Source organism: Alligator mississippiensis, chromosome 6 (assembly GCF_030867095.1).
Source record: "Alligator mississippiensis isolate rAllMis1 chromosome 6, rAllMis1, whole genome shotgun sequence".
Taxonomy (NCBI): domain Eukaryota; kingdom Metazoa; phylum Chordata; order Crocodylia; family Alligatoridae; genus Alligator; species Alligator mississippiensis.
Window position 1 is genome coordinate 35,192,392 of NC_081829.1, and position 15,586 is coordinate 35,207,977.

At 46.1% G+C, this 15,586-nt stretch overlaps 1 long non-coding RNA gene across 3 annotated transcripts in view; it reads left to right on the forward strand.

Moving 5' to 3' along the window:
• Window positions 1-14,983, forward strand: part of LOC106739373 (uncharacterized) — a 121,686-nt gene extending 106,703 nt beyond the window's left edge. For all 3 annotated transcript variants that reach the window (XR_009463009.1, XR_002093417.2, XR_002093418.2), the window contains exons 3-5: window positions 9,350-9,411; window positions 12,688-12,787; window positions 13,384-14,983. This is a non-coding gene — a long non-coding RNA (uncharacterized LOC106739373). The remainder of the gene's footprint in view (window positions 1-9,349; window positions 9,412-12,687; window positions 12,788-13,383) is intronic.
• The last annotated feature ends 603 nt before the right edge of the window (window positions 14,984-15,586 follow it).

Genomic DNA, 15,586 nt, shown 5'->3' on the forward strand with positions numbered 1-15,586 from the left:
TTTCGTAAACAGACTGGCACCCCTTAGGTGATTTTCATATAGTTCTCTGAAAATACTAACTCTGATGGAAACATTTCATCTGTATTTCTTAAAAAACAGCTACAAATAACAGGGTACATATAAATTAGGGGTGTGCAAAATGGCCCGTATTCAATTTGGATTCAGCCCAAATTGGGGACAGTGATTTGATTTGTTGATTTGGATCACTGTCCCAGTTCGATTCGGCTGAATCCAAATCTGAAGATTTGATGCTGATTCAGAAAATCCGTGATTTGGCCATATACACAGGTTTAAAAGTGTGGCTCATGAATGCTGCAATGGTGGGGCAGATGGCGTGTCCCACAAGAGCACGGAGGGGCCCCCCACATGCTCAGCCACAAACCCGGAAGTGGACTGGAAGTACTTCTGGTCCACTTCCGGGGCCTGAAGTTGAGCATGCAGAGAGGCCCCCCTGTGCTCCCCTGGCTCAGTGATTAGCCGTGGGGTGAACCTGGGTGCCCCCCAGACCCAGGAGGCCCCAGTCACTGAGCCGGGGAGGGAGCCCCCCAGCATGCTCCCCTGTGGACCCAGAAGTGGACTGGAAGTGCTTCTCATCGACTTCTGGGTCTGCTGCCAAGTGCACTGGTACCTCTCCCACCCCCACATTCCCACGCTCTTATGGGATGCTTCATTCACCCCACCATCTCAGCATTTGTGAGCCACTTGGTACTTTGAGGTATGTAGAAAAAACATTTAAATCTGTGTCTATGTCCGAATCATCAGATCTTTCCAAATCGATTTGGAGGGTTCTGATTTGATTCAGAGGGATTAAAAGGTCTCCTGGTTCAATTCAGATTCAGAGATATGGCCCGATTTGGGCCGAATCTCCACTGAATCAAATCAGTGACTGAAGCTTTGCACAGCCCTAATATAAATATAGGTATAACTCTTCTACTCCTTGAATTAGGCTTATGTGGAGGGAATAACTAGAATCCATTTGAACTAGGCAAGAAACCTCCAAGGTTGAGTTAGGTGAGTATGTGAAGGTCATAAATGAAAAGCAAGGACTGCCCAAGTTTGACATTAAGCATTCCTTTAGTTCTGCAGGCACATTAGCAAACTACAACTTTTACTTGGAATAGGAGAACTAGTACAGAAAATAGGAACCAATCAATCATTACAAGTGTTACCAATTTTTTTAAAAATTATCTGGAACCAAATGCATTTGAAAGTAAAGTATTGTTCTGATTTCAGACATCTAGAGGTGTTGCTGTTTTGATGATGTTTTTGGCCTTACTTTAGTAGAAGGTATAAGGGAACTTAAAATACTACACTTTATGAAGATTTCTTGCTTTACTGAACTAACTGGCCCAACCATATTCTCGGTCTAGGTTGATCAAATTTAGGATGCGTGTGTCTATGTGCATGTGTGTGAGGGGGAGGGATTTGAAATAGACAATTTTATTTCTGGATACATTAATTGTGATGTTCAGTTGTTTTAAGATAATTTAGTCACACCCATTTTTACTCTATGCTTTAAAAACATTGTCAACCTTTTTAGAATCAAGGCACCCCTTGTAACACTCAAGTATGTCTCAGAAAATGCCAGCTCTTTGCTTTCACTCTTTTTTTTTTTTTTGCCAACAGAAAAATAATAGAGCAATGTTTCTGTTGCAAAGAACTCCATAAAAGGTCAGAATGCTTTTGACATTAAGTATTCCTATTTGAAATCTCTAGGTTTATATTGTGAATTGTGTGCTGGTTTTTGAACACCTAAAAGTACTAATATTAAGCAGCACTTTGTGGCACCATTAAAAGGATCCTGGAGTGCTACAGCACCCTTGCTGAGAATTACTCCTCTAGGCATATCACACAAGTTGAAATATAGACTTTATTCCAAAAATTTCTAACTTAAGTATACACCCAAGCATAACCACCTGAATTAATGAGTTTAAATATGTTGGATAACTTATTTGAATGAACACTACTACTGTCAAGCAACTTTTCAACCTAGACAGTCCAGTCTTTGATTTATACATTAAAATGCATTTGACATCCTTCAGTTGGCTAGCTCTGCCCCTTTTTAGCTTTATTCTGAGAGACCCCTCATTATAGCAACATTTTGGCCTTTGACCATCCCCAATTATTTCTTCACTATTCCTCCTTCCACCCTCAATGTCAAGTCAGTTTTTTGCTTTCCATTCCATCAACACCTTAGCTATCTCTGCTCACTAGCTTTTGCTTCCAGCTGTCATAATTAAAAGCAGGAACATTAGAAAATATAGAATGAACTCACAGTCCAAAGAACCATTGAGCAGAACATAATCCTGGCTAGGGAAACAGCTGAAAATGAGAGCTTGTGCTCACTCTAAGTTTGTGGCTGGTTAAAGTGCCTTCCACAGCTTTTTTTTTGTGCAGATCATCTTGCCTTTTACAAGGCATTATGAATCCCACTTGGAAGCAGATTTACTGAGATATGGTATGATTTTATCTGCACCCAAGCAGGTATTCCCAGGTTGATTCCCTGAATCAACTGTTACATATCTTCCTGGCTTGTTTGTTTGCTGGTTATGTCAGTTTATTTTCCTACATAGAGTTTTGCTCTGTGACCATGCTGTTGGCAACTCCTTATTCATATGGTGGCATACGGCCAGATGTCTTAATGATTCAGTCTTAGGGAGTGAACACACCCGTGTGATACTCCTAAATAACCAGAAACTGTGCATTGTGCTTGAGTAGGATTACCATATACCCAGATTTTCCCAGACATGTCCTCTTTTTGGACCCCTGTTCTCATGTCCAAGTGAATTTCTAAAATGAGAGCAAATGTCTGGGTTTTTGCTCTTCCTCTGCTCTCCTGGGCGGGCTGCTTGGGGCTGGGAGCAGTGGGCAAGGTGATTGGCTACTGGGGGTCATGCTCCCTGCGCAGGCCCCAGCCAGGTAAAGAAACACTGTGTGGGTGTGTGTGGGACTACATGTGTGCAACACAGGAGCTGCTTGGGCAGCAGGGTTGGGGGGCACAGTGCTGTGGGTTGGGGTGGGGGGGCACTGGCAGGGCTGGGGGGAGGAGGGATCTGTGGGTCAGGAGTGAGGGGCACCAGCAGGGCTGGGGTGCAAGGGACTCTGGGTCCAGAGTGCAGGGCACTGGCAGGCCTGGGGGGCAGGGGGCTGTGGGTCAGGAGCGAGGGGCACTGGCAGTGCTGGGGGGCAGGGGCTGTGGATAGGAGTGAGAGGCACCATGAGGGCTGGGGGGCAGGAGGCTGTGGGTTGAGTCAGGGAATGAGAGGGGGCTGGTAGGGCTGGGGGAGCAAGGGAGAGGCAGAGGCTGGGCGGTGATCTGACCCCATCTGACTTTCTGCCTCTTGGGCAGGGGCTGGACCTGATGATCTGGTGAGGTCCCTAATGTCTATGAAATCTATTCAAAGTGGTAAAGACCAAGGTGGACTGTGAGGAACTACAGAAAGATCTGGCATGATTGAGTGAATGGGCAACTAAATGGCACATGAAATATGAAATTCACTTGTATATACAGTGAAGCATCTAGGCGAAAATAACCCAAACTGTACCTACACTATGTTGGGTTCTACATTATCTATTACCACAGGAAAATGGTCTGGGACTTACTGTAGACAGTTTGCTAAAAAACATCAGCTCATTGCTCAGCAGCCATTAAAAAAGGCCAGCAAAATGTTAGGTGTTATTAAGAAGGGAATTGTAAACAAAATAAAAAATATCATTATGCCCCTTTATAAATCCACGTTGCATTTACACCTTGAATTCTGTGCCCTGTTCTGGTCTCCACACCAGAGAAGGTACAGCAAAGGGCAACAAGGATGGTTAGTAGTATGGTGGGGCTTCCATGTGAGGAGAGACTAAAGAGGCTAGGCCTGTTCAGTTTAGAAGAGAGACATTTGAGGGACTTGATAAGGTTTTACAAAATACTAAATGATGATGAGAAAATAAATAGGGATTTATTACTTATTCTCTTATAGAATAAAAGAACTATGGGTCACAACGTGAAACTAGTAGGTAGTAAGTTCAAAACTAAGAAAAGGAAGTTTTTTGTCACATAGCATGTTGTTAAAGAATGGAATTCATTGCCACCAAATGCTGTGGAAGCTGACAGTTTAGCTAGATTCAAAAAGGGATTGGACAAATTCTTGGAGGAAAGGTGCATTAGTAGCTATTGAGCATGGGAGTTAGGGATATAGCCTCTGAATCAGAACTTCCTAGACCTTAAATCCTGGAGGCTGCAAGTGAGAGAGAAAGTGAAGAAAAAACCCTGGTCACACCCAGTTCATTCCCCTTTCAGCATCCACTCTTTGCCACTGTGCGACACAGGATGCTCAAGATGAACCTGGTCTTACCTAGTACATGGCACTTCTTATGTTCTTTTGCTTTTCCAGCATTTCTTTGAATGACTATTCCATATTATAAACAGAAGAGATTCAATCAAGAGGTGCTCCAGCTTGCATGGTCCAAAGGATTCTGTGATCATCTTCCGAGCGGTCACAAAGCTTCCTCTCATATGTGGATGACACCTATCTGACACAAGAAGTCTACGGGCAAATGAGAGGTAAAGCACTGCTCAGCCTGGTACTGGCAACCAGGGGTGACCTAATCAGTGACCTAACGATCGAAGGGAAGCTGGGTGACAGCAACCACAAGCTGATCACTTTCACCATCCGTAGTAAAGCTGGCAAGTCAGTCAGCAATGCTGAAGTCCTTGATTTCAGGAAAACTGACCCTCACAAGCTCAGGGGGCTTGTCAGTGAGGCCCTAAGGAACCATGACCCAAGGAGAGGGGAGTTCAGGAAAAGTGGTTACTCCTCAAGAGAGCAATCCTCAATGCACAAGGTCAGGCTATTCCGTCTTGGAGGAAAGGCAGCAAAAGGGCACAGCAGCCCCTTTGGCTCAGCAAGGAACTAGCGAACCTCCTGCATCTAAAAAGAAAGACCTACAAAAGATGGAGGATGGGATCCACCTCTAAAGAGGAATATTTCACACTGGTCCAGACCTGCAGGGAGTGAACCAGGACAGCCAAGGCTGCGACGGAACTCCAACTGACTACTTGTATCAAGGATAATAAAAAGTCCTTTTTTAGATATGTGGGGAGCAGGAGGAAAAGCAAGGGCAACATTGGACCCCTGCTAAACCAGATGGGACAACTGACAACTGACAACCAGGAAAACGCCAACATACTAAATGGGTACTTTGCATCGGTCTTTCACAAGTCCCATGGGGTGCCCCAGCCCATTACGAGACAGGGAGGCCTGGGTGAGGGAAATTCCTTGCCTCTCATCAATGCTGACCTCGTGAAGGAACACCTTGAGAGCCTGCACACCTTCAAGTCAGCCATCCCAATCTACACCCCAGGGTACTCAAGGAGCTGGCCAGCATCATAGCTCAGCCTCTGACATGGATCTTTGAGATCTCCTGGTGCTCTGGTGAAGCACCTGAAGACTGGAAGAAGGCCAATGTGGTGCCTATCTTCAAGAAGGGGAGGAAAGTGGATCTAGCAAACTACAGGCCTATCAGCCTGACCTCTATCCCAGGGAAGGTCTTAGAAAAGATTATCAAAGAGGCCATTCTTAACAGACTGGCTGATGGCAACATCCTGAGGGATAGCCAGCATGGGTTTCTTGTGGGTAGGTCTTGCTTGACCAATCTAATTTCCTTCTACGACCAGGTGACTTGTCACCTAGACAAGAGAGAGGAGATTGATGTCATATATCTTGACTTCAAAAAAGCCTTCGATCTGGTATCCCATGATCACCTCTTGGCAAAACTGGTCAACTGTGGTCTTGGGTCCACCACAATCCGTTGGTTGGGGAATTGGTTCCATGGTTGAACCCAGAGGGTGGGCATTGATGGAAGTCAATTGTTGTGGTGCCCTGTGACCAGTGGGCTTCCTCAAGGCTCTGTCCTTGGACCTATATTGTTCAATATCTTCTTTAATGATGTGGACATTGGAGTCAGATGCAGACTGGCCAAGTTTGCTGATGATACCAAACTCTAAGGTAAAGCATCCACACCTGAGGACAGGAGGGCGATCCAGGCTGACCTTGACAGGCTCAGGAAATGGGCAGATAAGAACCTGATGGTGTTTAACACTGAGAAATGCAAGGTTCTCCACCTTGGGAGGAAAAACCTGCAGCATCCCTATAGGCTCGGCAGTGCTACACTGGTTAGCACTATGGATGAAAGGGACTTGGGGGTCATGATTGACCACAAGGTGAACATGAGCCTTCAATGGGATGCTGTGGCTAGTAAAGCGAGCAAAATGCTAGCTTGCATCCATAGATGTTTCTGAAGCAAATCCCAGGACGTCATTCTCCCATTGTACTCGGCCTTGGTGAGGCTGCGGCTGGAGTACTGCATCTAGTTTTGGGCTTCACAATTCAAAAAGGATGTGGAGAAGCTTGAGAGAGTCCAGAGAAGAGCCACGCACATGATCAGAGGTCAGGAAAACAGATCTTATGATGACAGCCTGAGAGCTATGGGACTCTTTAGCCTGGAAATGCACAGGCTCAAGGGTTATCTGATGGCCGCTTATAAGTTTATAAGGGGTGTCCACCAGGATCTGGGGAAACATCTGTTCACCAGAGCACCCCAAGGGATGACAAGGTCGAACAGTTAAAAACTCCTGCAGGACTGTTTCAGGCTGGACATAAGGAAGAATTTCTTTACTGTCCGAGTCCCCAAGGTCTGGAACAGCCTGCCATTGGAGGTGCTTCAAGCACCTACTCTGAATGCCTCAAGAGAAATTTGGATGTTTATCTTGCTGGGATCCTATGACCCCAGCTGACTTCCTGCCCCTGGGCAGGGGGCTGGACTTGATGATCTTCCGAGGTCCCTTCCAGCCCCAATGTCTATGAAATCTATGAAAAGAGCACTAGTATCACATGCAAGTACCATTATGTATAACAGGGATGCAGGTAACCAGAGCTTGATGCAGAAGTAGTGGATTTGAGAAGGATGGTTTGCCTGTCTTGAGAATTCAGGCAACTCAGGCCGCATCTACACAAGGCACTGACTGCACAGTCTTTACTGCATAGTCATTTAATATTTGTATAAGCAAGTACTAATGACAGTGCTGAAACACGCATTACTGTGTGTCGCGGGGCACCTCACTGCCCTGCTCCTAGAGAGGGGAAAACTGCCAGAGGAAAAGCTCTGGCAGTGCATAAGGAGCCCTAGCGGAGATTAGGGAGTACAGCTGTGGGTTGCCGGGGCAACTAATGAGAGTCAACTGCCTGTAGGAGGCAGGGCCTGGCCCTTATAAAGCTCAGGGCCGAAGCCAGGCTAGCAGTTCCCTGCTAGCAGCCGGAGAGGCAGGAGCTCCCTTGGCCAGGGTGTAGGGAGAACCCGGATCACAAGTATAGCTCACGAGAGCTCCAGAGGCTGGAGCAATGATGTTGAATTACAGCCAGGAGGCTTATGTTGTTATGGCCCAGTGCCTTAGGTTTTGGTTATAGCCAGGAGGCTTGTGTTTGCTTTAGTGTTTGTATTACACCGGTGGCTAGGGTGAGGCTATAAGGGGTTGGAGGAGGCCTCATAGGGACCCCCAGAGGGGTGGGGGCCCCAGCGCCTGAGGAGGGCGCAGCGTACTCATCGGGGACTCACAAGGGAGTGTGAGGAACCCAGCGCCAGTAAGGGCGCAACTTACGGGGTGCGTAAACCCCAACCCGAAAGAGGGGCGTTTTGAGAAGCCCCAGCGCGGGCATGACGAGCCCCAGGAGAGGGCGCTACCAGGAAGCCCGAGCGTGGGCGTGTTGAGCCCCAGGAAGGGGGAGCGCACTTTAGAAAAGCCCAGCATGGGCACAGAGAGCCCCAGAGAGGGGGCGGCACTATTAGGGAGCCCAGCGTGGGCACAGCGAGCCCCAGAGAGGGGGCAGCACTATTAGGGAGCCCAGCGGGGCACAGTGAGCCCCAGAGAGGGGGCGGCACTATTAGGGAGCCCAGCGGGGCACAGCGAGCCCCAGAGAGGGAGCGGCACTATTAGGGAGCCCAGCGCAGGCACGGCGAGCCCCGAAGAGGGGGAGCGCCTTATTGAGAAGCCCAAGACGGGCGTATCAAGCCCGGTTGAAGGCTAGCACAGCGGTAGACCTCAGACAGGGGTAAGGTGCTGCGGTGGGCCCCGACGAAAGGGGTTAGCAGTACGGCATCCCAGGAGCAGGGCAAGGTGCTGCGGTGGTCCCTGGCTAAAGGGGATAGCAGTGCGGTGAGCCTGCATAAGAGAGGGTAGCAGTGTGGTGGGCCTAGAGGATCAGAGACTTGGGAGCAAGTCCCGGAGCGGGCTAGGTTATTTTAGAGAAGACCCCAGAGAACGGGGGCGACATTGTAGGAAGGCCCCAGGAAAGGGGGCGGCATTGTAGGGAAGGCCCCAAAGGTGGGGCGACATCACAGGGAAGGCCCCAAGTGGGCTCGGAGAGCTCAGGAGGGGGCAGTGCAACAGAGAAGGCCTGGGAGAGCGGGCGAGTTGATTTTGACAGACCAACGTCCAGTACATCTGCGAGGCTTGGGGCGTGGTGTTAGGGGTTGGTAGGAGCCACGCGTAGCCCATAAGGCTAGGGTGCCTGGAATGTACCCAGTGTGCAGGGAGACCCCTGGGGGGTCTGGGAGAACACGGGGACGGAGGTCCCAGCTATCCATGCCCAGGGAGATGTAAGGCAGCCTCCCAACATATATACTGAACATCAAAGACGTGGCAGGCGAGAATAGAGGGTGCCCTTGGGCCGAATAGGCACGGAGAGGGGGCCTTAAGGAGATCACAGCCCTCCTGGAGGACCCCGCCATGACACTGTGAAGTAGTACTGACGAATGGCTTTTTTCGTGACACTGGCTGAGCAGTAACCTGAGACTACTATGCAGTAGCATTACACTGCAGTTTCTGCCATGATGCTACTGTGCAGTAGTCTTGGGCAGGGTGTTTAAGTAGTCATTTTCTGCCATAAAGAGAAAAGCACTCTCTAGGCTGAGTTGAAGTTGTTAGTGCTGAATTTCTTTGGCTATACATGTGTCTCACCTAGACTTGCTGACATGATGAAAAAGCAGGTGTAACGCATCTTAACATAAAAAAACATGACCACAGTTAGATATAGTCCAGCTAGGTAAATAAGTACATGCTGAATTATGTTTCAAATGGGTAGTTGACATTGTTTAAACAAAGCCTGTAATTGAATATTGTGAGTATTGATCCTAAAATACCAAGAAGGCAGAAACAAGTATTATTTGTCATGTATTCTGTTGTTTCATTATGTCAACCAGGATGCATTACTCAGCTGTGTTGTCTTAAGTCAGGGTCAGTCTGTTCATTTCAAGTCTGTTTGTTCTGTTCATTCATTTTTCTCAAATTTTTGATTTTCAGACATGAAAGATACTCTGCAATGACCAGTGCTGCAGAACATGGCTAAAACTGATTTTATCAAGGTATTGTTCAAAATTATTAGTTTGAGAATTGAAGTTTTTTTCACACTAATTCTGTCTGGCCACCAGTTTTTGTCGTCCCACATGCACATTTTTAATATCATTGCTCCAAATGTTAATTTCAAGCAGTTCGAAGAAGCTTGTAGATCTGAGCTTTTCTATTTGCATGCTCATGGAAAGCAATTAAGTTTGGCAATTCTGAAGCAATTAAATATAATAAATGGCTCAGCAGCACTCTGAATACCTAAAGGTGAAGTGCCTAATCATTGGTTGGAGCAGTCCTGTGAGGATTTGCTGGTATTATAAATCATGCAAAATATGATGCCTCCTCTTTAAAGATTTTTCCCCTTGTTTGTGAACTTCCAGATATCCATTTATGCTTTGTCTCGGGCCCTTATCAATTCAGCTGTGGCAAATTTGGGCAAGAAATGGTTTTAGTGGAAAGTTACCTGATGCCATACTTGGTAACTTCAAGCTGAGTATAACATTGCAAAGGTAGAATTCTTAATGAAGGCTCATTCTTTTGGTTTGGTCAGCAGTATGTTGCATCTAATTTTAGGTCCGTGTTGACCTAGTTTTGGGAAGCTAACTCCTGTGGGGCCCTGAACGACTGCCTGCCCCCAGCATATTTGTTGAAAGCTATTCTGTGCAGTCTTAAAAGGAAAGGTAGTAAGCGAGATTAGTTTGGTCTGAAAATTATAGTCAAAGGTAGAGGCTTAATGGGGCAGCTCTGTGCCCTGGGCTGTGGCAGTGCATGGGGGAATGCTGGCTGCTGTGTTGCCTGTGGTTGCGGTATTGCAGTCAGCCACCAGTTGCAGCTGCAGCTATTTTTGAACTCTTAGGAACATAATAGGGTTTCCATAGAGATTCATTCTGACCAGTGATCTAAACAGCTTGTATAGCTCCCATTGTGATGGCAAAGTCTAAGATAATAAAAACAGTTGTAAATTAAAGGCATTGTCTGCTGTCCTAAAAATGGGGAGTCCTAAAACTCTTTCCAAGTGAACCTACGAGGGAATAGCTAACTGTACCATTGTTCTCCTTGGACAGGAGATTTCACTAATCCAGAGCTTCATCACTTTGCAAACATTTATACAAACTGGATGCTGACTGAAATGCCTACTCTCTCAAAGTCCAGCTAATTTCTCTTTTACAAAACACTTGTAATTTAGCAGCCACAGCTGGACAACCAAGTGAGTGAATTAAAAATATAATAATTAAACACCCATTCAGAGAAACATCCACTGCTACGTCCTTTGCTATGACTCAGTAAAATGTAATTCTAAAGCTTTAGACACTTCCATTGTGTAAAGCATCGGTCATTATCACTAAACAATACCGATTACATGTAATATGTTCTGAATAAGGGATGATGGAGAGGTAACTTCTTGGAAAGGATTAGAATTAATGATCAGGATTCAGCCTTCATCCAACTCAATAACTGTCTTTCTAACAATTTAAAAACTGAACAGGAGTTTGCGTGGGGGTTTGTGCAATTCACCCACATTTGAGAAAAGCTCCTTTGATTTTCCCTTTGCATATGCTTTAAGCTAGAAGCTTTTACTGCAGTCTGACTCGTTCAAATAAATTGATGCAGAAACAAAAAGTCTTCCAAAAACTCAGTAGACCACCAGATGATTATTTCAGATACATTTAAATATTTCTATTGACTGCAGTCCAGCAAAGTTGTAGGCTGAATAGGACCAGATCTTAGTGATGAGCATCTGTGGTGGGTGGGAAGAGAGAGATGCTCAGCCTGAGAGCTTCTGGTTGCTTAGCTACAAGGAAAAACTAAAGGCCTTTCCCAAGTTGCATAAACAGACTCAGGAAAGTGGTTCCTCATATAGGCTAGGGCCAGACATTACACGCAAACCAGTTCAGGTGATCAGAAACTGGTTTAAACCTGTAACAGAACAGACAGTCAGTGCACATAAACCAGTTTGAAAATGTCTGAAACTTTTAAGGTAAACCTGGTTGAATGTACTATCAGACCTACCTGATTTAGCTCAAACCAGTTTATACAATGTCTGTCCCAGACCGCTTGCTGATTTAAGTTAAATCAGACTCCCCCAGCATCCCAGAATGCTCTCTGGGCTGGGCGGAGCTCTGTTCTCTGCTCCAGTGATCTGGGCTGGCCCCTCCCCTTTGCTCTCTAGCCAGAGCAGGGGCAGGGTGTGGCCAGATGCTGGCCTGCCATGGTCCCTAAGGCAAATTTCTCCCTCCTTTCCTTCTCCCCTCCTCCATCTTTGCTGGCAAACCCTGGGGTTTGCCTGCATCCAGGCAGGGAGGGGATTAATTCAACAGTGTGTCCTGGAGTGGAGGAAGAGAGGCAAGCTAGTCCCCTGTGTGCAGATTCAAGTCCTGTACCTGTGAGCCCAGAGCTAAGACCTGGGAAGTGTTGGCAAAGACCTGATAATCATCACACGTATATGCTGGAGATGTACTTAAGGGAAGTTGCAGACAGCTTCACCAACGAATGCAGAGAGCTACATTAACATTATAAAAGTGGTGGGAATACCTAAAGAAATCCTTTATGAATGCCTGGTTGTAAGGAGACACTCTGCCCTCAGGATTAGTAAAGCTATTTTTTGTCTTCCTATTTTACATTTTAAATTAGACTAAGCTGTGTATGCTATGTTTTACTGGGTTTCATTTTAGCTTAGGCAAAGTTTTTTGGCAGTTCCGTGTTGTATGCTTTGCAAATTGCTGTGTTCAATACATGCTTACTTCAGAGAGAGGACTTTTTCCCCATCCCCACTCCTCAGCCTGGCAGCAAGTGCCCCCTTCCCACCCCCCCACCCCAGGCTGGTGCTTGGCATCTCCTGTGTCTTGCTAATCCCGGCTGGTGTCTGGACATACCCTCTCCGCTCCAGCAGGGAAGGAAGAGAGCCTTGGAAGGTGTCTCTCTTCCCTCCCCTTTAGCAGTGGCTGGCAGGTGTAGTCTAGTGCTCCCGAGCTTCAGGCTTGAGCTACTGCAGGCATGTGGCTCCATTTCCTGGTTTAACAGACAATGTCTGTCTGGTTATTAATCAGTTTAAGCAACACAGCTTAGACTAACCTGCAAAGATTGAATCAATTCAGGCCCAGGCTTTTTGAATGTCTGTCCCTAGCCATTGTGTGCAGCCCTGGGAGTCTGGGGAAAGGCAACAGCTGCAATCAATGTAATTTTTTGTTGCAGGCATTCTACAGTTTAGAGAGCTACCTCAAGGTTAAGCCCTGAGCTAGGGAGAAGGGGACTCTCCCTTTTACTTTACTTTGCTCTTACTTTTATCTTTTCAGGACAGGTAACTTGAGTTCAGAGTAATGCTACATGTTCTGGCTTTTAAATCAGAGGTCCTGCCTCCTTTTGCTCTACATCAGGGGTTTTCAACCTTTTTTGGTAAGTATACCCCTAGTGGCTGGTCAAGAAGTGGGGAGTCCCCCAGTGGCCAGTCACCAGGGGCAGGGTGGCAAAACTGGAAGTGCTAACAGTGTGCACCAGGAAAAAAAAAAGCACCAGCAGCGTGTGGTGCATGATGGCGCAAATGGCGCAAAGTGCTGGGAACTCTGCACCCCACTTCTCTGCATTGCTGCTGCGTACTGCCTGGGGCTTTCCCAAGTACCCCCAGGGGTACGCATGCCCAGAGTTGACAACTCCTGCTCTACACAGTAAAGACTCCATAGTTCTTTAAATTAGTGGGGTTTCCCCTATTGTCCTTGGCCAACAGGTTGTTTCCTCCACATTGTTGTGTATCAGCCAGTTGACTGCTACCTTTCACATCAAAGATAGCTGCATTTCATATGGTGATATACAAAGTACTTTGGTGTACTACAAGAATTACATGCACAGAAAATATTATTAGATAGTGCCTACTATATAAGGTTCAGGTATCAATCATGGGCATTTTTCTACCAGTGATATGAACTGCTATTCTATAGAAATCTATTACAGCTGGTCCACAACTAATAGAACCTCTGCTTCTGTTTTGTGTACAGGTTTACAGAAGTTGGACAAACTTGCTGCTGTCTGTACAAGTACTATACCCTGCTGAAATGGTATGGATTCACCGCTGGAGTGGCATAGTGGCAGCGTACCAGCTGGCATACAGTACTTACAGCCAGATAAAAAGGACATTTTGATCACAGATTCTAAGGCAAACTTTTAGAATTACAGAAAGTGCTATCAGTTGTAATTGGGTATCACAGTAGTTTAACAAGAGAAGTTTTGCAGCAAAGAGTTTTTATCAACCTGCTTTGAAGACAGTTCAGACTGTAGACAGGAATGAAAAGCATTATACACTAGGGCTGTAACGAAACAGGCCATTTTTGATTCAGATTCGGCCTGAATCGGGGACAATGATTCGATTCGTTGATTCAGATCACTGTCCCCAACTCGATTCAGCCTAATACAAATCTGAAGATTCGATGCTGATTTGGAGAATCAGCGATTCGGCCATAGACGCAGCTTTAAATGTTTTTCTGCATACCTTGAGGTATCAGGCGCAGTTCGTGAATGCTGCCATGGTGGGATGGATGGAGCATCCCACAGGAGCATGTGGGGGCTCTGCGTGCTTGGCAGCAAATCTGGAAGTGGACTGGCTGCAGGGGGACCTCGGGTACCCCTCCAGATCCAGGAGGCTCCAGTTGCCCTGCGCATTCCCCGATGGACCCAGAAGCGGACCAGAAATGCTGAGCGCACTGGGGAGCCCCCATGCTCCTGTGGGATGTTCCATCTGCCCCATCATCTCAGCATTCACAAGCTGCCTGGTACCTTGAGGTATGTAGAAAAACATTTAAAGCTGTGTCTATGTCTGAATTATCAACTATTTCCAAATCACTCCGAATTGATTCGGAGAGATTACAGGGTCTACTGATTTGATTCAGAGATTCAGCCACCGAATCGCGCCGAATCTCTGCCAAATAAAATCGGGGACTGAAGCTTCGCACAGCCCTACTACACACCTTAATTAAAAGTTGTAGAAAAATGCTGTGTAACATTTAAAAAGCATGCAGTCCTATAACTGAAAATCTGTAGCAAAATGCACACAATGACAAAGATTTAAAATTTCACATGCCACCTCAGTGCTGTCAGGTATAGCCTTCTTCATGTACCAGCATGCCATCTTAACTTTTATATTTCAAATATAAAATATATATGTTATATAGTATAATGACTTGGATCAAAACTCGAGCTCTGCCAGTTGAGATGCTTGTTTTAGGAAGAACTTCCTTTTTAAGTCGCAGGAAAAAACAAATCAAAATAAACACCTAGTTATACCAAATACCAAAATGTAAGACAAGTATTCCTATATTCAGGGTTTCTGAACTCGGATACAAGACTAATGTTTCTCAAACTATTGATACCTGGGGCACACTTTTTTTCTGGATTAAAATTGGTGACACACTTCACTCTTAAGCCTGAAAAAGAGTGTGTGTGTGTGAGAGAGAGAGATTTGGATGTATAAAAATATTTGAAAAATGTATGTATTTTTCATAATATGTAACAGATTTCATTCACCTGCCAGAGTAAATCATCCCAGTGCTGCAATGCACTCTTTTTTTTTTTTTTTTAAGACACCAAATAAATCTTTCTTTAAGCAAAGGATTAGTCTTTATATTAGTGATTCTCTCCCTTTTTCGCCTCAAGCTGCTGAGGCTGTTCTTGCAGGGTCTCACACACTAGTGACCACCCCTGCAGCCCATCCTGCTGGCCCCGGGAGTGTTGGAGGAGTGGCAGAAACAAGCTGGGCTACGAAGCTTAGCTCCAACTGTGTGTCTGCCTGCCCGCCCACTTGCAGCAAAGTACATTGCTGGGACTGGACGGGGGGTGTGGAGTGTGTAGAGGGGCACAGCACAGAGGGTGCCTGGGGCAGGGAAGGGTAGGGAAAGGCAGCAGCAGTGGTGGCAGATCCCAGGGGAGCCAATGCAGGCACAGCTGGAGTAGCTGAGGTGGCTTGAGGGGGAGAGTATTTACCACCTGGCACAGGGAGATCTCAGAGATGCGTCATACTCCAGACAGTCTCTATTGTTCTGTTCCTTTGGAGATGATTTGAGAATTCTTGTCCATAAAAATAGGCCCCCATTCTTCAAATACTTTACACAGTGGCATTATTAAGTATGTTTTTAAATTTCTAGTTTATCATTAACTTATTGTTTGCGAAAAATTTTGGAAAATCTACATTTCAAAAATTATACTGGG